Here is a 27630-nt window from a genome sequence, read left to right on the forward strand (position 1 = left end):
GAATCCGCTTCCCAAAAACAGCAAGAAATCCAAGAGGAGAGTTCGGAGATTTTTGACCTGGATGACTTGTGTGGCTGCTTTCGGTAAGGAACAAATCTTGACCGACCACCGAGCCTCATTAGCCGGTTAAAGTCGGTTAACCTATGAGTTTAAACAGGGATGCAAACGGCGCACCTTTTTCACGGCTTGTGCAGATCCGATTTTTTTTTTGGGGGGGGGGGGGGGGGGGGCGTTGGAGTGTCTGAATAATTTCATCAGAGTAAATTCTGTATTAAAATTACTACATAAGCAAATGCCGTTACAGTCCATGAAAAAGCCGTGAAAAAGTCGGCATCTGCGCCTTTAGTTTGTGTGGAGAGATCTGATCTGCAGTAACATGCATTGTTGGCTACAGACCGAAACATACTTTCAGAATGCACTGGCCAAGGCAGGACTAAACTCGATGTGCCTTCTAATAATAATTAAAAAAAAAAACAGAATAGTAATTTGTAAGCTAAAAAGCCTGTATCTACACTTTTTTCTTTCGCCGAGTGGCAGCGGGAGGGCGGGACATGACTGAATGGGTGTTTCTGATTTGTCAGCTGTCTTTAACTGGGGCGGGAGGGCAGGACATGACTGAATGGGCGTTTCTGATTTGTCAGCTGTCTTTAACTGTGGCGGGAGGGCGGGACATGACTGAATGGGTGTTTCTGATTTGTCAGCTGTCTTTAACTGGGGCGGGAGGGCGGGACATGACTGAATGGGTGTTTCTGAAGTACAGGATGTTACGACATATCCGGTCGTGATGTCTGTAAATTGAGTAAATTACGGACTTTGCTTATCCCGTGCGAATGCAAGGGATTTAACACAGAGGTTGGGTGGGAATTTACAAATTACTATAGGTTCACAGGTAATACTAATCCCGTGCGAATAGGGCTTAAGATGCAAATTAAAATAATTTACCTAAAATTTGAATGATAATTAACAATGATATATCCCAGCTACTTTTTATTCAATATTAATAACAATAAACCTTCAGAATGAATACAAAGCTCCAATGTTTGACAAAAACACAAAGTGTTATCAGCGTAGTTATGAAGGAAATACTTCGTTGTTTGGAGACCGGTTTCACCGAGCGGCTATTATGCACGAGACTTCATATTAGCCACAAAGTCAGGAAAATCTGTTCGTAAAATTACGTTATAATGACCAAATACAATGAAAAGTATTTTTCCAGTCTCACTTGTGAAAGGTAATCCCATGTGATCTCGTTTGGATAGTAAACCTGTTGGTACAGTTAAACGCAGCACATGAATGAGGCATCTTTATTCTCGGCTACTGTCTAGACGCTATACCAGAGACGGTTGAAGAATCTCCACTTTGCCCCATCCAATATGGCGGCGAGGATGACGTATGATTTTATGCAGAAGGCGGCGTCTATGTTTATATGTCTATGACTTCCCGGTTGGCGGGATTCTCGCAATGCGGTGTGCGCATGATCAAAAGTGGAACGAAGTCTCGCTACCACAAGATAATGCGCGATTTCATAAGACTCTTTACTGGCTGTCTGTGGCGTACAGTACGTTTGTAAATGTTATGCGCTCTTTTATCATCATGGGAATTGATTATAGCTCTAAATAAATATTGAAGTTTTTTTAAAGAATCCGTATAACTTTATTTATATGCCCGTATACTACGTTTATTGAATCAAATCCATATAAAATACGGACATTCCGTATAGGTTGACATGTATGCAGTATTACCACGATTTGAACAGTCGAGCGAAGATTTGATACAAAGAGAAGACCGATATGTGTGGGTTTTGACCCATATTATTAAAAAAGTCAGACTCTTCTGAAGATAAGATGCTTCTACTGACCATCGAGTACCCAGATATCGTGTTCTATCTGGTTTGACTGCCGAAGAATCAAGTCCGACCTTGGATGAAACAGCCCATTTTCTGAGTGGGTGCCCAGTCTGGATTGTTTCTATCCTTTAATTTTTCTGGCGCTCCTAGAAGCGAAATGGTAATACATGTGTTAAAATTATAACAATGACCGAGTGAACCACGACAAGAGAACGCTCATTTTATAGCAAGATTCTAGCAACACGAAATAAAATTCTTCCATGATATTATTGAGAAAGCGTTTGAATCTCACAGAGATAAAATGATTACTGCAAACATGAGCTGTTTTGGTTTTAGCCTCTGTTAGATCAGCCCTGTTGATGTTGTTCAGCCATGCTCGTCTCCTCTCCGTACTAAGCCTCAGAGTTTCCTCGCCCTCTTTCTGAATCATGGACGGAATTCTAAAAAATCGGAATGTGCCATGGTCACGAGTACTGTTGTGACCACAAATATATACAGCACAAAGATATCACATAGCTAAAAGAACGCTTAAAGCAGTGGAAAAACAAAGAGAGTTGTGCAAGTGTGACTATGTTTTGTATGGAAGGTTGCTTGACCCTGCATTTGTATATCCACCAACATGGCCGACATCTGGGTTTCTATTTTGCCACATTCAAGTCAAGGATCTCAGCTGACTATGGGCGAGAGGCGGGGTACACCCTGGACAAGTCGCCAGATCATCACAGGGCTGGCACATAGAGACAAACAACCATGCACACTCATGTTCACACCAACGGTCAATTTAGAGCCACCAATTAGCCTAACCTGCATGTCTTTGGACCGCTGGGGAAACTGGAGCACCTGGAGAAAACCCACGCAGACACAGGGAGAACATACAAACTCCGCACAGAAAGGCCCTTGTCAGCCACTGGGCTCAAACCCAGAACCTTCTTGCTGTGAGGCAAGAGCGTTAACCACTACACCACCGTGCCGCCCATCTTGGTGTATATGCAGACTGAAACTGAAACGCCTCATTCTTTAGGTGTGAAGGCAAAAAAAGAGTTCACCAGACTTTGAATGGTCTACATTTTTTATTTTAATTGTGATTATTTTCTGCTGCACGCCATTGCAAAGCTTCATTGTTTTCTGTAACTGATTGGGTAAAATGGCTTAATCTAATTCAATGCCTGAGTTGTGTATAGCTGCCTCGAAAGCATCTCTGAATATGCCTATTTAGTCAAATTCATGTCTACATCCTACACATGCACGCATACACACACACACCCACACACGCGCACACACACACACACGACTGGATGGTGGTTACCTGGTTACAGGCAGTGAAGTAGAGGGAGATGGTGTGAGAATGGGAGAATGGGGCTAATTTCTGTCCTCTGCTTTTGAGAGCAGAGAGGGGCGCATGCAGTGATGGAGTGATGACATGCAGGAGAAGAGGAAAAGAAGAGTGCGTAAGGTGGGGTAGGGATTGTGGGGGGAGCCAGATGGGCCCTTTGGCTGTTCAGAGAAAAGGTGTTTGGCTAAGGGAACTTATCATTAACACTCTCCCACTGACACGCCTGAACAAAGCTCTGCAGCCTCACACACACACACACACACTTGAACATGGAGACACAGACTGAGACGGATAAGCTGTTTGACTGGTTTAATAAACGAGTGAAGGGAACAGCACTGAGATTCGAGTTTTAATGCATTTTTTATCATTTGATTTTTTTTTTTTTTTTGCATTCCATTTATAAGCCTCATTGCCTAGTAAGGCAGCATGTCTGACCCACCAGTGTGACAAAATCCAAACATTTTCAAACTAGAAGCAGAAGCTTTACTTAACTAAAAGGTACAGGAGAAACTGTGGAGAGATGGAACAAGTTTTCAGCCGAGTGATAGAGACCATGAGAGGGAAAGATGCAGACACAGCGGTTTAATCACCTGCCATTATGAGTGTTTACTCAGCACACTGCAGCTCCCTGGATAAAAATGGAAATTAGCATGAAGAAAGAAGGCTAGCTTTTGAAAGGTTTTACTCTTATTCTTGGTTGTTGTTTTTTTAAGGTAGTTATGTAACTAGAACATCAGGAAAGCTTTCTGGAATTGAACATAAATAAAGATCAATGCAGACAGTGATAAAGAGGGAAAAAAACAAAACATGGTAAACAGAATAGTACTGACTGTGTAGACGCTTTCATTGATTTTAAATGTCTTTTTAGTCTAATTCCAGAACATTTTTAACAGGGTTAATTTATAGGATTTAATTGTCTTCAGAGGAAAAGGCCTAAGGCAGCTCGCCAACACGCAAACATCGCTTTCAGCAGACAAACAAACATGCAGTCACTTGCTAAAGCAAGCTGATCTTAAACAATTATGTTTCATCGGAATGGTTCTGAAAATTGACTGAAGCAAACTTTCATGGTGTTTTTTTTTTTTTTTTTGCCTCCAGAATCATTGACGTTTCTTTACTAGAGCGGCGGCTACGATTATCGACAGTCCATAATTATCGACACGTTTTCAGATTTACCAATAAAAAACAATTTTACAAAGGTGAGTTTCAGTTACAACAGTTATTATTGGTTAATTAAAGAAGAACTGAAGCCATTTTTAAATGTGTTTTATTTCTTAATTAACGTGTTATTCAATTACGTTTTCGGTTTTAGTAACCTTATATCGTGACTCGTATTGGCAACTAACTGCAATTAAATATTATACTTATTGGCCTATTCGATTTTTAGCCATGTTGAATTTAGTTCGTTTGGTCCACGGCAGACGTCGCTTATCCGCGCGATCTTCACGAGACTTGTGTGAGACTTTGAAACGTCAAGTGTCAGCCAGATGTCAGTGCCGCCATTTTGAAAACTGTTTTCCAAATGAAATATTGCACAAAAATGAGTTTAAATGATGATTACTGCCTAGTTTTTTTCACACTTTCCTGATTGCTATCAAAACAAACAAAACTTCCGGCTCGATTACATCAGCATTCGAAAGAGCGCGTCTTTTGACGATGTTGGCAGATGTTGGTCACTTTGATTTCCGCTGTACGTTTTACTTCCGTCCTACGATGTCTCGCACAGGTCTCAACGAATCTCGTTTATGGCCATTGCTTTGACATATGGACTGATATATTACAGAGCATATTAAAAAACACTCATAACTTGCTATAGCAGTGACCGAATAGCTATCAAAAATGCATTCTATATTTAGTAAGATGAGATAAATAGAATTTTGATAATAAAAAAATTGCCTTCAGTTCCCCGTTAATCAACCAGAAGACCCCCCTCGTCTGATGACACAGCTCGTTACCTGAGATGGATTTTTTTTTAGCACAATAAGTAATCGAGGAAAACCCAGATGTTATCATCGCAGGTAAGCATGGTGGAAAGCTCATGGACATGTTTTTACTCATCAAATTCACCGATATTTCATGATCTCCTTGTCGAAACTTACTTTGTTTCTTACTCTTTCATTTGACAGTTGCCATTTTGCATCTAAATGCGCATTTGAGAAGTCACGTGAGGTGTCGATAATAGTGATCACTTTCACCGGTGTTCACCATTATCGACACCCTGTGGAATTAAGTGACATTTACAACTGTTATGGATCGATCTTTGTGTAACATTGTTGAAGTCAGTGAAGTACTTTAAAAAAATAAAAGTGCTGTGATTTATAATAATTTTTTTTCTGATTCATAACAGAATGGAATGTTTATAGAGTATCTGGAATCCAATTGCAATAAATAGAATTAGACCAGAATTAAATTCCTAGCATAAAAAAATGACATGCTTGAAATATTCTGATTTTTCTATTCCATTCAGAAAATATATATTTTTTTGCAGTTTGTTGTAAATATCTACCACAGATTTCAACACTACTAACAACTGTAGTATTACTGCAATATAAAATGGATAATACCTCTACATTCAATTTAACAATTATTCATTGGCACGGCTGTTATTTTTTTTCCAGTAACATGAACAAAGAAGAGTGTTGTTCATCAAAAGTACAAGTTCATTCATTTCATCATTCATTCATCTTCAGTAACTGCTTTATCTAGAAGGATTGCTGTGGATTCAGATCCTCTCCGGGAGCACAGGGTGTGAGGCGGGAATACGTGCTAGGTGGGACACCATTCCATTGCTGTGCACCATGTACACACACACACACACACACACACACACACACACACACACACACACACTCATTCACGCCTAGACTTAATTTTAGTGTAGCCTAAATTGAGAGGAAACTGGAGAACACAGAGGAAACAAATACAGACAACGTGCAAAATTCCACAGAGACAGTAACCCAAGCTCAGGATTGAACCCGAGGGCCTGGATTTGTGAGTTGGGGAAGAAGCAAAATGAGAAAAGTACCTGAGAAGTTGAATGGCTTGTTTAATCCCATTCTCCATAACCGCTTATCCTGTGCAGGGTTCACAGGCAAACTGGAGCCTATCCCAGCTGACTATGGGTGAGAGGCGGGGTACACTCTGGACAAGTCGCCAGGTCATTGCAGGCAATCAACCATTCACACTCCCATTCACACCTACGGTCAATTTAGAGCCACCAATTAGCCTAACCTGCATGTCTTTGGGGAAACTGGAGCACTTGGAGGAAACCCATGCAGACATGGGGAGAACATGCAAATTCCACACAGAAAGGACCCCGTCAGCCACTGAGCTTGAACCCAGAACCTTCTTGCTGTGAGGCGACAGTGCTAACCATTACACCACCGTGCCACCCTTGTTCAATCCCATCCATCCATCCATCCATCCATCCATCCATCCATCCATCCATCCATTATCTGTAGCCGCTTATGCTGTACAAGGTTGCAGGCAAGCTGGAGCCTATCCCAACTGACTATGGGTGAGAAGTGGGGTACACCCTGGACAAGTCACCAGGTTATCGCAGGGCTGACACATAGAGACAAACAATCATTCACACTCACATTCACAACTACAGTCAATTTAGAGCCACCAATTAGCCTAACCTGCATGTCTTTGGACTGTGGGGGAAACCGGAGCACCCGGAGGAAACCCACTCAGACACGGGGAGAACATGCAAACTCCACACAGAAAGGCCCCTGTCAGCCACTGGGCTTGAACCCAGAACCTTCTTGCTGTGAGACGACAGTGCTAACCACTACATCACTGTGCCACCCTTGTCCAGTCCCTTCAATGACAAAATTCCAAATGGAACAAATTTCTATGTTATTCTAATACTATACTCATCTTGGTTTTTTTTGCTTTGCTCCTTAGCAAGTTTGATTCAAACGAATTTGAACAAAGTTTGCTTGATTTCCAAGTTCTCTGTCGGAAATGTCAACTGGAACACAACCTGAAGTTGGATTTCCAACTCGAAAAGTCGGAAAATTTGGATTTATATCTCATTAAATCAGCCATACACAAAGTACTGTCCAACTTCTATCTGTGGACATGTTGCTATGCTATTTGTCAGTACAAAATACTTGTTATCAACTGATAGTGCTAGCAATGGCTAACAATAACCAGAACTGGTATTGCTAAGTGCTGGTATTGGTTTTCTTACTTGTTGTACTGGAATGTAGTCAACTCGTTCGTGACGTCATTCCTACTTCTGACTTCTAACTTCCAAATTCAATGGAACACAGCATTATGTACACACACTGTAGTAGCTTCAGAATCAGGTTTTGGTACTAGGCTCTCATACACAGTGCAGATAATTAGCAAGAGAGAAAGAGAGAGGGGGATAGATGTTCACATGGGCACACCTAACACACCTGAGGGCAGATCTGAGACATTCCCACAGCTGATGGACCAGGTTCATACAAGCCCTAGCAAGACCAGGCAAGATGAGGGGTGGGTGAGGGGTTAAGAGGGAGCATTTAAAAGAGGAGGAATGAGGGTTCTCCTGTTCTGCTGCACCTGGGTCAACATGCACTGTCTGCAAACAAAGTGCATGTAGAAAAGAAGAAAGGAGAGGAAAAAGGAGATAGGGAGGTGTAAGACTGCAGCTTTTGTTTTGACCCTAGAGAAGATGAGAATGTCACACGCAAACAATGAGGACACACACACACACACACACACACACCAAATGCTCATAGAGACAGTCAAATGCTCAAAGAGAGTTGTAGAGAGTTCTACACTTTCAAGTCCAGTAGCGTTTGTGGACAATAATGTCTCCATAATTAGATCCGGTTTCAGATCCAATCCAGCCTGCCATTATTAAAAGAACATGCAACTTTTTTTTAAATAGTAACGGCCATCGTCAGATGGTGTTTGTGTAATACACATTTACACACATTACCTGTTGAACAGTCAGTCGTTCTGGTTTGTGCTTTTGTGTACATTTTGTAACGAGAGCTGAGTGTAAGTTTGAATCACAATAGACTCATCCTAACAATACACTTCACTGGAAAGGAGACAACAGTCAGGTTTATCCGTTCATCTATATGTGTGTGTGTTCAAGTACATCCTTCACTACAGTATTAAAATTGCGCTACTGCTGATATAGACCATTTGCACATGACGTCACATGTCCCATGACCCTCTCTGATTTAGCTGTGTCCACCATCTTTGTGGAATAACACATGCATAGCAAAATGTACCTTAATACGAAATGCCGCAAACTTGCGCAGTTATCAGCTGCTCAAACAATTCTGCTAAGGCTAGAGTCAGATTGTTTAGTTTACCCACTGTTAAAATGCGAGAAAGACCCCAAATGGAAGATCGAACATGTAGACGACAGAGACAGTGGCTTGCAAATCTGAACAGATTGGTACAAATATGTACGAGTATGCACAGATCATTTCATAAAGGGTAAGTTTATATTTCTACCATTTATGTGAGCTATAGACAAAATATATATAAAGATGCAACATACTGTAAATGGTATTCAAATTTATAGTGCAGTTACAAATGCATAGCACAAAGCCCCTTCCCACACCATGTGGCACCGATCTCCGTAGCCCTCGGCCTCTCACATAGCTAAGGTTACAGTGGGGCTAGTCCTCTGGTAACTGCAAGAGTTTGACTCCCCACTCGCATCTGTATTGCAGCGTGCCTTGCCAGATGGCATAGGTACCATTTTTATGATGGTCTTTGGTATGACCCGACCGTGAGTAGAACTTGCGATCTCCCGATTGAGAGGCGGACACGCTAACCACTAGGCCAACTTACGGTCAAAGTCCCGGTAAAATGTAGATAATTGAGCTTGGTAAAATGTTGCCTTAGAAGATGTCAATAATTAGGTTTTTTGTTGGGTTTTTGTTTTTTTGTTTGTGTTTTGTGTAACATTTGCCCACATCAGGAACCTACTAGATCCTTACAGTAAACTTGCGCTAAACTTTTGTATGCTTTCATCTGCTTCCCAGTGACGAAGCTAGTAATTAACGCCAGGTAATTCACGATGTCTGTGTAATTCACACGCGGCCACATCCGTACGGTATATCATCTTCATTCTCTAGAACATTGCTGTACGGATCCACCCCGAACATTCTTTTATCTTTTCCCTGTACCTGACCTTGTCACTATTACTCAATTCATGATATGTTTGCGAAAAATTACAGTCCGCCAATGTAGTCTCCTCGGTCGCCATGGATGCTATCCCGCAAAGATGGCGGACATCACAAAATCGGAGAGCATCATGGGAGATTCGTGACGTAAGTGCAAACGGTCTATACAAACATTGCCTTTGACTATCCATCCATTATCTGTAGCCACTTATCCTGTGCAGGGTCGCAAACAAGCTGGAGCCTATCCCAGCTGACTATGGGTGAGAGGCGGGGTACACCATGGACAAGTCACCAGGTCATCACAGGGCTGACACATAGAGACAAGCAACCATTCACACCTACGGTCAATTTAGAGCTACCAATTAGCCAAACCTGCATGTCTTTGGAATGTTGGGGAAACTGGAGCACCCAGAGGAAATCCATACAGAAACTCTACACAAAGGCCCCCGTCAGCCACTGGGCTCGAACCCAGAACCTTCTTGCTGTGAGGTGACAGTGCGAATCACTACACCACCATGCCGCCCTTGCCTGTGACTAAATACATGTAAATATATGCTTCTTACAATGGAACTGAGACCACTAGAGTCCCATCACACTCACATTCTCATCTCATCTCATTATCTCTAGCCGCTTTATCCTGTTCTACAGGGTCGCAGGCAAGCTGGAGCCTATCCCAGCTGACTACGGGCGAAAGGCGGGGTACACCCTGGACAAGTCACCAGGTCATCACAGGGCTGACACATAGACACAGACAACCATTCACACTCACATTCACACCTACGGTCAATTTAGAGTCACCAGTTAACCTAACCTGCATGTCTTTGGACTGTGGGGGAAACCGGAGCACCCGGAGGAAACCCACGCGGACACGGGGAGAACATGCAAACTCCGCACAGAAAGGCCCTCGCCGGCCACGGGGCTCGAACCCGGACCTTCTTGCTGTGAGGTGACAGCGCTAACCACTACACCACCATGCCACCCTTGCCTGTGACTAAATACATGTAAATATATGATTCTTACAATGGAACTGAGACCACTAGAGTCCCATCACACTCACATTGTCATATCTTTATAAAACCATGAATTCCACACCTCAGTGCACACATACACACCTCTCCCATTCCTCACCTCCGAATTCCTCCAGCAGGCATTGAGGCCGAGCAACAATGTGTCGGACACAAACACACTATTCACACATTGTTGCATTTTATCAACAAATGAACAACACTCCTTTAACAATCTACACCAAAACATATACTCACTCATGAGGAATTCTGTCGCCTGGTAGAAACGTCCAGCTAACAGAGAATGTTAGCAGAAAGTTCAGTAATTTATACCACGGGTTCTGAGAAGGTTAGTAAAAGAAATAATGCTCCTGAAATGTTCTGCAAGGGTGCTATAGTACTATGATACCTGTTTACTACGCAATGTTCTTAGAAGGTTTCTCACACAACATCATGTTACAGAAGGTAAAAATATTTCAGGAATATTTACACGTTATTTAAAAATATTTATACGTTAGTATGTCGGCCCTGCGATGATCTGGCGACTTGTTCAGGGTGTACCCCGCCTCTCGCCCATAGTCAGCTGGGATAGGCTCCAGCTTGCCCGCAACCCTGCACAGGATATTCATGGATGGATGGATTTACATGTTATGCAAACAACAACAACAACAAGAACCACCAAAGAATCCCAGAAAACTTGACTTATTGAACATTCTAGGAGCCGAACGTTCTTACAGTTGTAATGCTGGCGGAAAAAAAAAAGCTAGCAAAGATTGCTAGCCAAACAGTCAATACATATTTGACAGCTTATATGGATGCTGTACACTGTAAAAAATTATTTGTTGTTTTCACTTTAAAAAAAAGTTAGTACCCAGGCTGCCTTAAAATTTTGAGCTCATTTAAATTCATATAATAAGTTAAATTGTTTGCCTCATTGTGTTAACTTACGATATTAGTTTCAATGAACTCAAAATTTTAAGGAAGCCCGGGTACTAACTTTTTTAAGTTAAAACAACAAATCATTTTTTACAGTGTAACGTTCCTGCAATGCTCTCTAAATGCATGATGTAATATCACAGCATTTCCTGGTAAAATAAACACAAACATTAGATGAAGTATAGCATATTGTCTAATAAGCATTATATATAAAATGCAGGACCAGTATTTAAAACTAGATGGACTTTCAATTTCATAAAATCGGTGAAATTTAGTTCTCTCTGAAATTTGGTAATTGTGATGTATGTTTATTTCTGTAATATCTAAAAAACCCAGGCCATTCTGTGGCTGGGAAGTTATTTAATTTGAGGGGATTCCCAAGCAAATGTGTATGAAATTGCTCGCTTCGCGCAGTCAAGCAGACAGAGGAACTCCGTGTGCGCATGTGCAGGTTTACCGTCTTCTTCTTTTCTTCTTCTTCTTTTAGGTTTTACAGCAGCTGGCATCCAGTGTTGCATTACTGACATCTACAGGTTTACCTTGACTGTGCACTGACAGTTCCATCATTCTGTTGCTAAACGAACAGCTGATCACACCGAGGTGCTCGCTGACCGCTGACAGGTTTTATGAAAGGGACATACAGGTTTTAGAGCAACAACTAAATGCTGCCATTCAGATGACGTCTTTTTCAGGGACAACCCCATTTATTTCAGCAAGACAGTGCCAAGTCACATTCTGCACATGTTACAACAGAGTGGTTTTGGAGGAAAATAGTGTGGGTGCTAAACTGGCCTGCCTGTCTCCCATTGAAAATGTGTGGCGCATTATGAAGCGTAAAATACAACAACAGAGACCCTGAAATGCTGAGCAACTGAAGTCATGTATCAAGCAAGCATTTGAAAGAATCGTACTTTTCCTTCTTCTTTTGGGTTTTACAGCAGCTGGCATCCAGTGTTGCATTACTTCCATCTACAGGTTTACCTTGACCGTGCACTGACAGTTCCATCATTCTGTCGCTAAATGAACAGCTGATCACACCGAGGTGCTCGCTGACCGCCGATATTTATTAGTTTGGTCCTGCGTTTCCTTTCCTTCGCAACATAACATCTTTTCTTCTCGCTTTCCGTTACTCTAGTCGGTCTTTCACGTTTCATTCGCGTCCTCCATTTTCCTCTCCTGTTTCAAATTTGTATCCCACAATGCCTTGCACGAACGGGGAAAGCCCACCACGTGATGCATGATGTAGTATCTTGAATTGGGTCATGGTGAAGCAGGAAAAAATAACGGCAAAATTCATTAATTGTTCTATTTTAAAAAAACGAATACATTTGGAAGTCTGTGATTCGAATTCAGTAGCTTTCAGTTCACTAAACAAAAATAATCAGGTGTTGGGGAAAATTGTTTTTATGACCTGAATTTGAAAAATCTGAAAGACAGTCTACTTTTAAGGCCAGAACAATAACATTCAGAAACAATATAGCCTTTTACTGCTTATGCTACACCTGCTAAACTGTTCTCCTTCCTACTGAATTATTCTGCATTAGATTTTCATAATAATTTACATTTGCAAAATAAAGCTTGCAGTTTGCATTTAAAAAAAAAAAACTATCTGCCTGCCAGGCCGAAAGCAGGAAGTCCACTTCATATTCTGAAACATGGGCCTTTGTGGCTTTCATGACATCCTGTCTGTTGCCTCAGGAAACAGAATGGTGATTTTGGTGAAATGTGTGATCAGGCAGCCGGACTGCAAGGCACGTATGACAGACACACTGCAGTCTGAATGCTGTGGGGGGTTTGTGTCAAGTTCCAGTGCAAGAACACACAAAAGACTGGAAATAAAAAGGATCTCCTCTGTCAGCAGGATCCAGCCCAAAGGGGGAACGAACACACACACATACACACACATACACAAAGCAATGCAGGAGCACAAATAATAAGTGTCTCAAATCATGTACACTGAGAAGCCATCTTGGACCTTTCCATTAAGTGATCTGATCTCCTCCACAGGTTACTGAAATGAATGAACCTGCTTGATCAGACATACAGTACTCCTGATGTGTGAGTGGGTTAAATACCCTTTACTCTGGGGCTTATCAGTTCACACTGTACAGAGAGGCAGCTGAGTGGAAAAGAACCTCATCAACACTCTTCCCTCTGTGCACACACACTCAATGTCTCTCTTCTCTGTGCTTCCTGTATGTATGTGTGTGTGTGTCGTTCTTTGACCTCTGTCCCCAAACTGCTATAGGATCTAAAACTAGTATGAGAATGGCTCATGGGTTTGTCTCCAGCTGTGCTCTTCTCCCAGGCTGGTCTTTGCCAGTGCTCTGAGTTGGTCACAAGGGGGTGTGAGAAAAATGAAGCAAGAGCTACTAGTGATATGAAATCAATATTTTGCAATTTATTATGTAATAACTGGGGGCACCCTTACAAAAAAGACATTTATTCAAGTGTGCTTCTAGTATTCTTCTTTTAAACTAAAAATAAGAGAGTATGCTTTCAGTTTACTTTTTATTTACTTATCAGAGATATATGTAATAAAGTTATATATAAGTATACTCGGCTAATACTGAAAAGTATATCGAAAAGTCTAAGTATATTAAGCTTATACTTAAACTTTTGATCAAGGTATACTTAACAAAAGTGTAATAAAGTATTAAAATAGTTGTGCCTTATGTTTAAGTGTACTTGCCCTGTAGTTGTGTAGCGCTTGGATGTCAATTTCAGTTGTCATTGCCATGTTTTTATACTTTGGCATTTAATACAGTGTTGCTTTAAATTTAGATTTTTAAAGAAAATGAATATGTTCTTAATCCTGAGTATCTGTTTTTATTTTGTGAATTCTTACCTTTATAACTTCATTGTAACTTAAGGTACAAAACACTTAAGTTGTCTACTGGTAGTGTGCATGAGGTAAGGGTTAGGGCTAGAAAACTAATAGTATACCTAGAAGGGTAACTGCAGTATACTTCAAAACTAAAAAATGGACTAGTTGTATATAACCAGTAACTAATTATGCTGTAAAATATACTTTTATAAACTAAAAAGTGGACTAGAAGTGTGTAACGAGTAAACCAATAGTATATTTCCAGTATACTACAAAGTATACTTTAGTAAACTAAAAAGTGGTCTAGAAGTATAAAACATAGTATATTTCCAGTATGCTTTTGTAAACCAAAGAGTCGACTACAAGTACAGAACTAGTAAACTATTAGTATGTAAGTTTACTTGTGGTATAATTGCAGTACAAAATAAAAAAAAATACTAGTTGTATACTCTAGTATACTCAGTATATATGTATACTCAATATAATGTATACTCTAGTATATTCAAGAGTTTACTTCTCTTAGACTTAAAGTATACTTTCTATAAACTAAAAGTGGGCCAATTTAGTCCCAAGAAGTATTAGATTAGTTTACTTACAAGTATACTATAAGTACATTGATATCTGTATATTTGGTACACTTACACTTGGTATACTTAAGGAAACATACTTTAACTTTACTTAAGCATACTTCTTTTTGATAAGGGCAGCCATGGCCTGAAGGTTAGAGAAGCAGCCTTGGGCCCAAGGGGTCGCTGGTTTTATTCCTGAGACCGGCAGGAAAAATGTGAGGAGAGTTGAGTGAATGAATGAACAGCATCTCTCTCTCCCTCTGTATCATGGCTGAAGTGTCCTTGAGCAAGGCACTGAACCCCCAACTGCTCCCTGGGTGCTGTAGCATAGCTGCCTACTGCTCTGGGTATGTACTAGGGCTGGGTATCACCAGATACCTCACGATACGATACTATGGCGATATTTTGCCCATGATAACGATAATATCACGGTACAGCGATTCTGCGATAATCGATATATTGCAAGAAATTTCAACCACATCACAATATCTGTGTCACTGAAGAAAATCAGAATTTATTGACCACTGTAAAATTACATTTCACATACATAACTACACACTCTTGCCAGACATATATTTGTCTCTATTCCACTGCTGGCAAAACCAAGAGTTGCTTCACTACAACATACAGAAAATTCCCATTTCTGTGCTAGTATTCTCAACTTTTCTGTAAGCATGGACACATCAGTGCTGCTTAACAAGCAGAATCAAATTGTTTTATGAAAACTTAAAACTTGCACTGCAGACTGCACATACGGTACATTTCAGTGCTAACACTAATATCAATTTGTTCTTTGTAAACTTGAGAACATATACCTGAGAACATTTAACTTGTGCCTATTTTGCAGGAACAACACTGTCTGAAACACATTGAAAAGTGCAGTGCATAGTTCGAATTACGTGGGAGCCAATGGGAGCTGAGCTCCCATTCCCTCAGGCTCCCATGAAAGAAGCAAACTTAATTTTCTGTGGAAGTCTCTCAAATACGTCATATATCACCATAATAAGCTTGAATAGCCTATATCACCATATAAATAAAACTCGTTTCATTTCCGATCACCATGCAGCCATAACTTTGTATTGAACGTGTTATTAAACCGCAACATGTACGGCTGTACTTCACCACCACACCACTATGCGCGCAAACTGAAATTTGCAGCCTGCGAAATCGAATGTGAAGTTAAGTCCGAAGAAGACTTGTCCTCTATCTCACAACGATCTTCCTTTGTTTAACAAATATATATATACACACACAATATATATATATATATATATATATATGCAACACCGTGTGTGTGCGTGCATGCGCGCGCCTGTGTGTGAAAGCTGTGCACTGCAGTGCGCAAAAGTGTGCTGGTCCAGGAGAGCGAGTATGCATTGCTTTTTTTTTTTTAAATAGAGACCCCCATAGGGTCAAATTTATAATTCGAACCCTGGTGCAGTGGGCATCTTAATTGGAGCATCTTAATTTAATTGGAGCGAAACAGGTTTTGCAAAGTGCATTCTCTTTGTCCGGCTCACTGTTTTTTTTTTTCTCCTTTCCTTTGGAATCCAAAGTGCCTCCAAACATCTGCCTTAAAGTTCGGCGGCGTCTCTAGGTTTACGTTAGCAGCCATGCTTGCTTGTTTTTTTTTCCTCACTGCAACCGCCGGGGAAAAAAGAGAAGACGAAGAGTGCCTTGCAGTGAGGTAGCGGCACAGCGACACCTCGCGGAGCGGAGGTGCGGAAGTCGTACTGGATTTACAACCCGTCTGAAACATGATTTTATTATTTGAAAAAATATCGATATTCAAATTTTGAGTATCGATATTGAATCGGAAGACAAAGTATCGCGATATATCGCCGTATCGATATTTTTGCACACCCCTAGTATGTACGTATGTGCGTGTGCTTGTTGCTCACTTGTGTGTGCATGTGTGTGTTCGCTGCTTCAAATGGGTCAAATGCAGAGGAGGAATTTCACTGTGCTCGAGTGTACATGTGACAAAGGCTTCGTCTTCTTCTTCTTCGCCACTTGATGGATGTGCATTTTTTTTTGAAGATAATTAGATATTTCTTTGATCAGTTAGCCCGAAAAGTTTTATCTTCAATGCACAATGTACTAAAAGTTTTGGAGCCAGAAAACCAGCCAATATAAAATGCAAAACAGTCAATCAGATAAAGGAACAAATATGAACGGTGGTGTAGTGGTTAGCACTGTCACCTCACAGCAAGAAGGTTCTGGGTTCGAGCCTAGTGGCCAACAGGGGAGTGTGGAGTTTACATGTTCTCCACGTGTCTGCGCGGGTTTCCTCCGGGTGCTCCGGTTTCCCCCACAGTCCAAAGACATGCAGGTTAGGTTAACTGGTGGCTCTAAAGTGACCGTGAGTGTGAATGGTTGTGTGTCTCTACTGGATGTGTCAGCCCTGCGATGACCTGGCGACTTGTCCAGGGTGTACCCCGCCTCTCACCCATAGTCAGCTGGGATAGGCTCCAGCTTGCCTGCGACCCTGCACAGGATAAGCGGTTATGGATAATGGATGGACGGATGGCGTATAGGAAAACTAGTGATTTGGAATGTGGAAAAATCACCCACTGTGTCTGTTGGTGTGAAATGCAAAAGTGATCCAGCTGAGGACAGAAGAATTGGCTCCAGTCTCTGTTTGGGTCAGTGTAAGACTACTCAGGCATGCACTAATCCCAACCACTATACTGGCTCATTTACAGTGTGTGTGTGTGTGTGTGTGTGTGTGTGTGTGTGTGTGTGTGTGTTTCATAATGAATCCGAAATGTTTGTAACGCAGTTCCTGTGGGAATATATGCACTTCACATCGCACACATCTCCTCTCAAAACACGTAAAGAATAAGAGAAGGAGAGAAACATGGATGAAGAGACGCAGAGAGAGAGAGAGGACATTAATTATACATCACATGGAAAAGATGGGGAAAAAACAAATTTGTGGGCCTTTTTTTCAAATGTCACATTTTTTTAACCACAGAAAGCCCCCCCCCCCAACCCCCTCCCTCTTGTCTCCTCCTCCTTTCTTCCCCTCCTGCTTCGCCCCTCCGGGTCATTTTTCTTAAACAGCTATACACTCCTATGCTAATACTAGGGTGGGGGGACACGGTGCATTAGGAAGACACACATTAGCCTAAGAGAGGAGGAAGCAGCAGGGGAGGTCAGGAAGCCGAGAACACGTGCAGCTCATTCATTCATGGAGCTGATAAAGGATAAAGAGGAAATTTGAACAAGATAACACAAGGGTTTATTTGTGATTATTGGTTTATTTAATTTGCATGCAACATGTTTATTCTTTTTAATACTGTATTTTTATTTTATATGATCAGAACGAGAATCGGAATCATATTTATTGGCAAAGTTTGTTGACACACACGAGGAGTTTATTTCTGGCAGTTGGTGTCTCTCTTGCAATATAGAAAAAAAGAAGGAATATATATATTCAGTATGTATATGTAATGTACAATACATTACATTTTCCTCTATATAAGCCAATGGCTATCTTTTTGTATCAGTTGTTTTTTTGTAGTTGGTGAAAATAACAGAGGCATTATATTAAATGATATGACTGTGGCATGAAAGCAATGTGAAAAACTAGGTCACTATAAAGTCTCCCCCCCCCTCTCTCTCTCTCTCTCACACACACACACACACACACACACACACACACACACACACACACACACACACAAGGTCTCTTATTGACTTCATTAAGGTGTGTCTTAGACATGCTGTGCGACCCCCACACACACACACACACACACACACACACACACACACACACACACACACACACACCCCTACACCCACGCACACCTACATTCACATGCCCTGATGCACACTTCTCCACTGGGACAGAAGGCTTGAATAAAGTTGCTTCAGGGTTCCCAGAGCCTCTGTGTCTCTTTCACGCACAACACACACATTGCTATATTTGTAGGTTCTTTCCATTGCTGTGTTTTACAATAGCAATATGCCTAACCTAACCCTAACCTAAACCCTTAAAGTATATGTAATGCCTTATTGTAATGCTTTAAAATGAATATATATAATTAGTAATGACCGAAATGAATTAATAAATCAGGGGAAAAGTCTCATCTCATTATCTCTAGCCGCTTTATCCTGTTCTACAGGGTCGCAGGCAAGCTGGAGCCTATCCCAGCTGACTACGGGCGAAAGGCGGGGTACACCCTGGACAAGTCGCCAGGTCATCACAGGGCTGACACATAGACACAGACAACCATTCACACTCACACTCACACCTACGGTCAATTTAGGTGGGGTTTACATTAGACCGTATCAGCGGATCATCAGATTAACGTTTTTAAAACGATTAGTGTGCACACAGCAACGCCAATACACGATTTGCGTGCACATAGCAACGCCAATACACGGATACGCTCGGCTCCGCAGGCATCCTGCGCTCCAAATCACTCCGCCCTGAACAGCGAGTGCCCTCTGGAGGGTGCGCACTCCGGCCCTGCGCAGCTCACAGAGCGCGCGAGTGGAGCGCACGAGCAGTGATTTGGGACTGAGCGGCTGTGTGTGAGATCTCAGTGCATGTCGGGCATGCGCGTCACTTACCACTTGCAAGTGGAAGGATGGCAAGCCTAAAGACAATCATAACTACACAATGGGCAGTATTTGCATCAGTATTTGCAGTATTTTCATACTTTTATACTCTTTAATGAAAGGTGATACAAGGCGGAAGTCCGCGCCGTTTTTCAGCAGTCGCGTCACATGACCAACGCCAGCGAATCAGGAAGGTGGATGTCACAGTGACGTTGTCCAATGACGACGCCAGCTAGAGCTCAGCACAGCGTATCCGCGTATCCGCGTATTCTCAATGTTTACACAGCACCGGACTAGACACGATTTGGATTGAATACGTGGACCCTGGCGGATTCCCGTTTCCCGGCGTTTCCAGGCTTTTTTAATGTAAACGGACAGTGCATCCGCGAAGAAAACGAGACAGATACGGTCTAATGTAAACTTGGCCTTAGAGTCACCAGTTAACCTAACCTGCATGTCTTTGGACTGTGGGGGAAACCGGAGCACCCGGAGGAAACCCACGCGGACACAGAGAGAACATGCAAACTCCGCACAGAAAGGCCCTCGACGGCCACGGGGCTCGAACCCGGACCTTCTTGCTGTGAGGTGACAGCGCTAACCACTACACCACCGTGCCGGCCAGGGGAAAAGTAATATTAATTATTTGTTTTTTTATTATCAAGCACAAAACTGTCGATAAATCCCAGAAAAAGGCAGCCTTGCCTCAGGGCTAATCTTGCATGACGTCACGCGTGGAACCCCAATTATCTGGGTAATTTCTGTTCATCTGACTCCGTGCTTGTTTACTCACTGAAATTGGATATTGTTGCTGGAATCTTACAAAAATAATGATGTGAAAGTGCTGCGTTGTGTTTGGATGTTCAAATCCCTATACAACAGGACATTCAGTTCACAAGTTTCTGAGAAATGACCCTAATCTAAAGTGACAGTGGGTGAGGTTTGTGCAAACGAAGTGAGCAGATTTCGTGTCGCTTACTAATAATAAATCTGATTCATCAAGTGTTCATCACCACCAGAACGATCACATGGGAATTATTGGAGCAAAAAAAAAAAGAAACCCATTTATTTAATGAATCACATTTGATCTGACATTTGGACAGTTCATTGATTCCTCTATTATCGCCCATTTTTTCATATTTTCTTTCAACAGTTACACTGAATAAGTGTACGTTTTAAAGATTATATTTCTGCATTTACTGAGGTACAAGTAAATATTTTCCCTATATTTTGCAGCGGCCAGCTTCGAATAAAAATCCACAAACCAGTCTGTGTTTCCAATTCTCTCTAGCTGGTGGTGCGCTATCGGTGGTGAGCGGGACTGTCGTGAACTGAGTGAACTGGCAGTTTCTCATCTTGGGGGCTCAAAAAGATAACCATTTACTCTGGAATATTCTTGACAATCATCTGCCACTTCATCTGACATATAAGAATCTCAATCACTATCAGAATTCTCTCCAAAACGCGATTCAATATCGAGACTGGTCTAACCACTGCTGCGCACAGGAACGAAATTGATACCTGGATCGTTACACGTGTGATGTCACGTGCCCCTTCGGGATCCTCCAGTTCAGTCTTGGGAGATTCTGTGAAAATTGGCTGATCTGATTGATTTTTCCATCAATTTATGGCCTTTTGGATCAGCTATGGTTCGAAAACACATGGTCAATCAACATAATAATTGTTGCTTTGTACAAGGAAAAAAATGGGGTTTAGGGGCATTACATACACTTTAACACAGTAATCATTTTTTAGCTCTTCTAGTTTTTCAAACCAACCACATCGCCCAAAATGTCATATATTCACAGACAAACACACACACACACTTCATATTTAGACGTATTGAGCGTCTAAATGTCTGGAGCCATCCGGTACATTCCAGTTTGTCAGAAAAAAAAAAGCCTTAGTATCTATTTAACCCTATCTCAACATATTTTTTTTTCATTTTGCGCAAGTCACAAGGACAACTCTGATAAAAACGCAGCCCAATTCCACAGATAATCTATGTTTGAAGCAATGTGTTTAAAAGCACCAAGTCAGACATCTAGACTGAGCCACAATGAGTTGTGACTGTGATAGAAAAGAGCTGATAAGGAGGGAAGGAGTGTGTTCGCTGAGCGGAATCCTCCGTCTACAGTGTATGTGAGTGGGGGCATGTTTTTATATCTTGGTAGGGACCAAAAGTCACAACAAGGATGACAGTTTTTTACCTTCTGGGAATGTTTAGGAGGGAAGAAAAAAATAAAAATGCCTAAGGTTTTTTTTTTTTTTGTTATGGGGTTTAAGGTTTAGCATTAATTAGCTGCATTAATAATTATGTCAGTGAAATGTCCTCATAAGGATAGTAAGACAAACGTGTGTACGTGTGTGTGTGTGTGTGTGTGTGTGTGTGTGTGTGTGTGTGTGTGTGTGAGTGAGTGACAACACCAGGGCAACTGGAGTGTGATAAAGAGCAGGCACTTTCTAAAAGAAGCTACCCAAACACAGCCAACCACTAAAACCAGTCAGCATATACACACATCTCCCTCTCTCTCTCTCTCTCTGTAGCTCATTGTCTCCTAACTCTCTCCTCAGTGTGGAGTGGAGGACAGGCAGCAGGTCTTTGTTTGGGTTGGCTCTCCTCCACCACCCTGCACACTAAGCAATTCCATTCAGAAGTATAGTGTGAGACAGAACATGTTTAAAGTCTAGGCGCAAGTCTGTTTCTTTCTCCTCCTCTCATTTTTCTATCACTCTTTGTCTCTGTCTCCCTATCGCTATCTCGCTCATGCATTCTCTTTCTCTGTCCTTCACACTGAACTATATTGAAAAGCCAGTTGTGGCACTCTTTCTTTCTTTCTTTCTTTCTTTCTTTCTTTCTTTCTTTCTTTCTTTCTTTCTTTCTTTCTTTCTTTCTTTCTTTCGTGTCGTCTTTTACTCTCCCCCCGGTCTCCGTCATTTTCTTTCAGTCATACTTTGCACTTCAAATGACTTTATAATGTATATTTAAAGACAGTTAAATGACAGTGATATACATGAGCACAGTAGTCATCAACACATCTGTAATAAACACTACAGAGTTGATTGTTGTGGTCACTGACTTCCTGTGATTGTCATTCATAAGCTGTATGAAGGATCCAAAGCAAAATGTAAAAAATATCACTGAACTTAAACGTCCCTCTCGCTCCCTTCTGTGTGTCTGGATGCCTGCAGTGACGCTGCACAGCCGAGACTTACAGCAGCGACCTAATGACCCCTGCAAGAGCACAGTCGTGTCTCTCTCTTTCTCTCCGCGTTCACATGATCTTCATCTTACGACCCGTTGCCTTCTCTTCCCACCATTACTCTGTTTTTATTTCCTTCCTGATCTTTGCCTCTCTCATCTTTCCGTTTCCTACACACTATCCTCCATCCCTCCCAGTTTGACTTCCTTTTATATCGTGTCATCTTCCTCTTTTTGAATTCCATGGAACAAAAACAATCTTGTGAAATATATAAAAGCATCTATCTACATGACTAATCCACTTTAAGAGAAGAAGAAGAAGAAGAAAAAAAAACTTAAACCCACACACAGTGAAGTTCAGAGTACAGTACAGCTGAGACATGAAACCAAGATACATCCAAGAGTATGAAATGAGGCAGCACACTCTCGGAGGTCTGGGACGGCTCCAGTTTTGACAGGTTCAGATAAACACAGCACTGCCAGGAAGACTCTGGAGACCCGTCACTCTCTTGCAGTGCAATTTGAAAAGTTAGTGTGGGGAAGCGAGTGAGACGCAAGATAAATATCACTCCGTTGACTCCACATATTGTCTGCACACTCACAGAACATGCACGCAAGAAAGAGACAGATGAGCGTGCTCCCCCTCTACTCATCTCTAATACCTCCGTCTGGATGCAGGGGCTTTACGGCCACACGGCACTTTGGTTCAAAGACCCACACCTCCACCCAAAACAATGCTGGCCACACACCCACCTACCCACACACCCACCCACACAGAGACCAGTTGTCCAACAAAGGTAGCAATCACTTGTAAGCAAGCTTCAAGAACAATGTGGAACACTTTTAAAATAACAAAATGTGTCATCGTCCCCCCCCACACACACACACAGCAGCAGCAATAGATACAGTACAGCAAAAATAAAAAAGCATAATTCTAAAAGAAATTAAAGAAGCGCCAAAAGACGATCCAGACTATTAAAAAAAATCCACTTATGACTCGTGTGTACCTCTAAAAGTCCAAGAAATGCAGCTCTTCTGGTCTATGGCTCTCGTCTTTTATGAAAGAAAGAACTGCAGGTCAGTTAGATCCCCAGCTGCACAGGTAGAGCTGTAGATTCCACCATGAGCTGACATTCCTCGTTCGTGTTCTCTCCTTCTACCTCCACAGTGTTGCTCTTGTTTCTCCAACCATGTGTGGAGTAGAGTAGTCTATCCAGTACGAGCTGGCGTGTAGAGGGTGTGTGGATGTGTTTCCCTCTCTCACTCACTCACTTGTTCTTTTGCTCCACCCTCCTCTCTCCTCCCCCTCTTTCTCTCTCCCTTCTTCACTCCCCCTCTCCAGTCTCACCTCCCCTGGATCGAGAATCGACTGCCAGCATGCAGTCTGGCACTTTGCCTCCAGGTCACGTGACTCCCATAGACTAAAGTTTGCATTTTGAAAAATGTTCTAGTCTGCTGAAGTAACGAGAGAACTTTCTAAAGAGACCTGGGCGAAAGCTCGACATCAGAAGGCTTTTCCATCCAGGAAAAAGCATGCACTCATATACACACACACACACACACACACACACACTTCACGGATGACTGCCTCATTTAAAAGACCTCCCTCTTTGTCATGCTGCATTAAAGTAAGTAAAGAGATATCCTTAAGCAAGCTGATCACATTATCATTTAGCTGCTTTCTTATCTGGAAACATGGAGAGCGTGGGAAAATGTCTCTCTCACACACCCATGAATTTTAAACCACAGGAACCTGTCGGGAATGATCACAGCTCGAACAAGCGCTGTGATTGTTACTGTAACTACAGGTAAATGAGTAACCATGGACGGCTAGCAGCAATGATCAGTTGTTCTCATGGTTGGCTGCGAGATCAGGAAGTATTGGACTCCTGCCAGTGACAAAACCTGAATTAACACCCTTTTACAGACGTCACATGATATGCTGATGACTTAGCAATGCTGAGAAAGTTAAACGCTTTAAGGACGTTACATTCTGTTGAGTTTCATCATGACAGAAAGAAGACTCCAGGGAGTGAACACTTCCAGCTTTTCTAGCTCTAGTTGTTAAGAACACATATGCACACATACACACTACAAATAAGGTTTGCATGTGGACTTGGGTGTTTCTGTCGCTCAGTGTGATGCACGTGACTAGACAGATAGAAATACAGACAGATTACTGCTCTCTATATAAGGGGAAACGCATTGAAGAAGAAGCCTTTATTTGTCACATATACACTCCAGCGCAGCGAAAGTCCTCATTTAAGCAGTGAACATGAGCAATGAGCACACACACATACCCAGAGCAGTGGGCAGCCAAGCTACAGCACCTGGCGAGCAGTTGGGGGTTAGGCTCCTTGCTGAAGGGCACTTCAGCCATGATAAAGAGGGAGGATTTACTCAACTCCCCTCACATTTATCCTGCCGGTTCCGGGAATCAAACTGGTGACCCTTTGAGCCCAAGTCTGCTTCTCTAACCTTCAAACTTTCATGGCTGCCCCGATTAAAAACAGTGCAAAAGTTGGGTAAAAATAGTGATCGAATAATCAAAAATAGTAAAACGTATAATAAATACAATCAGAGAAAATGAATAAAATAAGGCAGAATACAGTAAATGATACATAAAAACAGAGAAGAGCTAACCTTTTGTACTTTCAAGCTCCAACTCAAACCTTGAGTCACAGCTTTAGTTCCTACCTGCAGTTAGTTCCCATTTACCATTTCATCTCATCTCATCTCATTATCTGTAGCTGCTTTATCCTTCTACAGGGTCGCAGGCAAGCTGGAGCCTATCCCAGCTGACTATGGGTGAAAGGCGGGGTACACCCTGGACAAGTCGCCAGGTCATCACAGGGCTGACACATAGACACAGACAACCATTCACACTCACATTCACACCTACGGTCAATTTAGAGTCACCAGTTAACCTAACCTGCATGTCTTTGGACTGTGGGGGAAACCGGAGCACCCGGAGGAAACCCATGCGGACACGGGGAGAATATGCAAACTCCGCACAGAAAGGCCCTCGCCGGCCCCGGGGCTCGAACCCAGGACCTTCTTGCTGTGAGGCGACAGCGCTAACCACTACACCACCGTGCCGCCCATTTACCATTTCAATAAAAAAAAAAATAGAAACAAAACATCTTACCCATCCATTATCCGTAACCGCTTATCCTGTGCAGGGTCGCAGGCAAGCTGGAGCCTATCCCAGCTGACTATTGGTGAGAAGCGGGGTACACCATGGACAAGTCGCCAGGTCATCCACACAGAGACAAACAACCATTCACACTCACATTCACACCTACGGTCAAGTTAGAGCAACGAATTAGCCTAACCTGCATGTCTTTGGACTGTGGGGGAAACCAGAGGAAACCCACACAGGCACGGGGAGAACATGCAAACTCCACACAGAAAGGCCCCCGTCAGCCACTGGGCTCAAACCCAGAACCTTCTTGCTGTGAGGCGACAGTGCTAACCACTACACCACTGTACCGCCTGTCAGTGAAACTAGTATGAAGCTAATTTTCATTCTGATTACCGGATTCATTTGTGTAATTTGTGCATTATAGGTGTGTTGAATAGTTTTAAGTTTTACAGCTACTACTGTTTCTCAATGGAATTATGCTAGCATGTGACAGCAGTAACACTCACTGTGTGTTCACAAAAGACAAACTATAAGGACACGTGACTTTTTGTTTGCTAAATTAATGAAGGGTACATAGTTATGAGGGTTAAATTAGTGAAATCGTGAATTGTCATGCTATATTCAGCACTGTGATTTTCTGCAATCCAGTGTCTCCTTATGACAATGCAAGCTAGATATGTTACGTTTGTGTATTGTGTCTGAGTTCTGTATATTGTGCCTGTTGTATTCATGTAGAATTAAGAGCTTATGACTGCACAAGTTCGAGCAATAAAGCTGGCTGGACTGGTAATGTTAGACTGCACATATTATACGATTATTTAAATCGCTGGAAACCTACTCAGTGCTAATGGTGATGTAATAGTGGCACAAGAGCAAGTGAAAAAAAAGAGGACGAAGGCTTTTGCAGCTAAAAACGAAATCCTAAGAGATTTTTTTTATCGATTTCTGAATGTTATAATTTCTTACTATTAACAAACAATTGAAAAAAAATCAAATGAAAATCAAACTCAAATGAACTCCATTTACAATGTTTCAGTCAGAAACTACCTGTATATGCTCCAGGTTTGACTGCAGTTCACGTCCTCTGTACATCACAATAAGAAGGAGGACACACCTTTCAGGCATCTAGGTGTGGGTGACATTCCAGCACGCAATGAGCTTTGTATCCATGTGAAAGGAAGGCAGAGATTACATAAAACATTAGCTTTGAATGCCAAGCATTCAAAGATAATACACTGAAGAATGCGTGCCAAAAATATATAACACCGTGTTATATCAGTCAAATGCAGTGTGTACAGTGACAGCTGTTGAGCGTGTTAAGATGTGCACACAGAAGAATGACTTAAATTGTAGGATTTTCCTTCAAAATGCCATTCTAGATGGTGCATGTTGTTAATCAACCAACCCCCTTGTCACAGTTTGGGCCCCTCTGTAAGTAGTGGCCACAAAGAATGCATGAATAAAGCATATCTCTGTAATACATGAAGAGTAAAGCAGAGGGATCGCGAGCTGTTTGTCAAAAGTAATGTTTTTGCATCTTATACCCCATTCACACTCACACTGAAAACCATCGTTATTATGCTGTAATGGTGCCATGTGGGAATGGAGCAAAATGGTCAAGTTGAAACGTTAATCTATCCTTTGGGGACTTTGTAGCATTAATGCTAATCTTTTGCCATGGCTCCAGTGGGAATCAGAACCACGTGTTGGATTAAGGTGTTGTGACCGGTTGTGACATTGCTGGTGGTGATGTAAATGATTATGCAGTGATAATGCAACCAAACTACTGACAACTACATTATCCAAATACTCACTGACCACTTTTAGATTAACCCTAATGCTTTGTGACTTGGGGGATAACTAAAATACAGACAAACTAAAAGAATACGGCGTCGCATACTAACATTAATCTTTCGAATTTAAATCTGCCTAAAACCTTCAAAGAAGTGTCAAAGCTAACCAAACCAAAGCTTAAAGAAATCTGCAAAGCCTTTTTTATGGACTTTCAGAAATCAATCGGTAAAAAAAAAGTGCTTGTAAATATTGTATTGAATGCTTT

The 27630-nt window shown here is 41.9% G+C and overlaps 1 protein-coding gene across 1 annotated transcript in view; it reads right to left on the reverse strand.

The window, feature by feature from the left end:
* Window positions 1-23677, reverse strand: part of tiam1a (TIAM Rac1 associated GEF 1a) — a 178012-nt gene extending 154335 nt beyond the window's left edge. Inside the window, exon 1 of the mRNA XM_060908541.1 lies at window positions 23434-23677. The gene's annotated coding sequence lies outside the window, so the exon portion shown is untranslated. The remainder of the gene's footprint in view (window positions 1-23433) is intronic.
* Between the last annotated feature and the right edge of the window lie 3953 nt (window positions 23678-27630).

The sequence above is a fragment of the Neoarius graeffei genome, chromosome 25 (genome assembly GCF_027579695.1).
Source record: "Neoarius graeffei isolate fNeoGra1 chromosome 25, fNeoGra1.pri, whole genome shotgun sequence".
Taxonomy (NCBI): domain Eukaryota; kingdom Metazoa; phylum Chordata; class Actinopteri; order Siluriformes; family Ariidae; genus Neoarius; species Neoarius graeffei.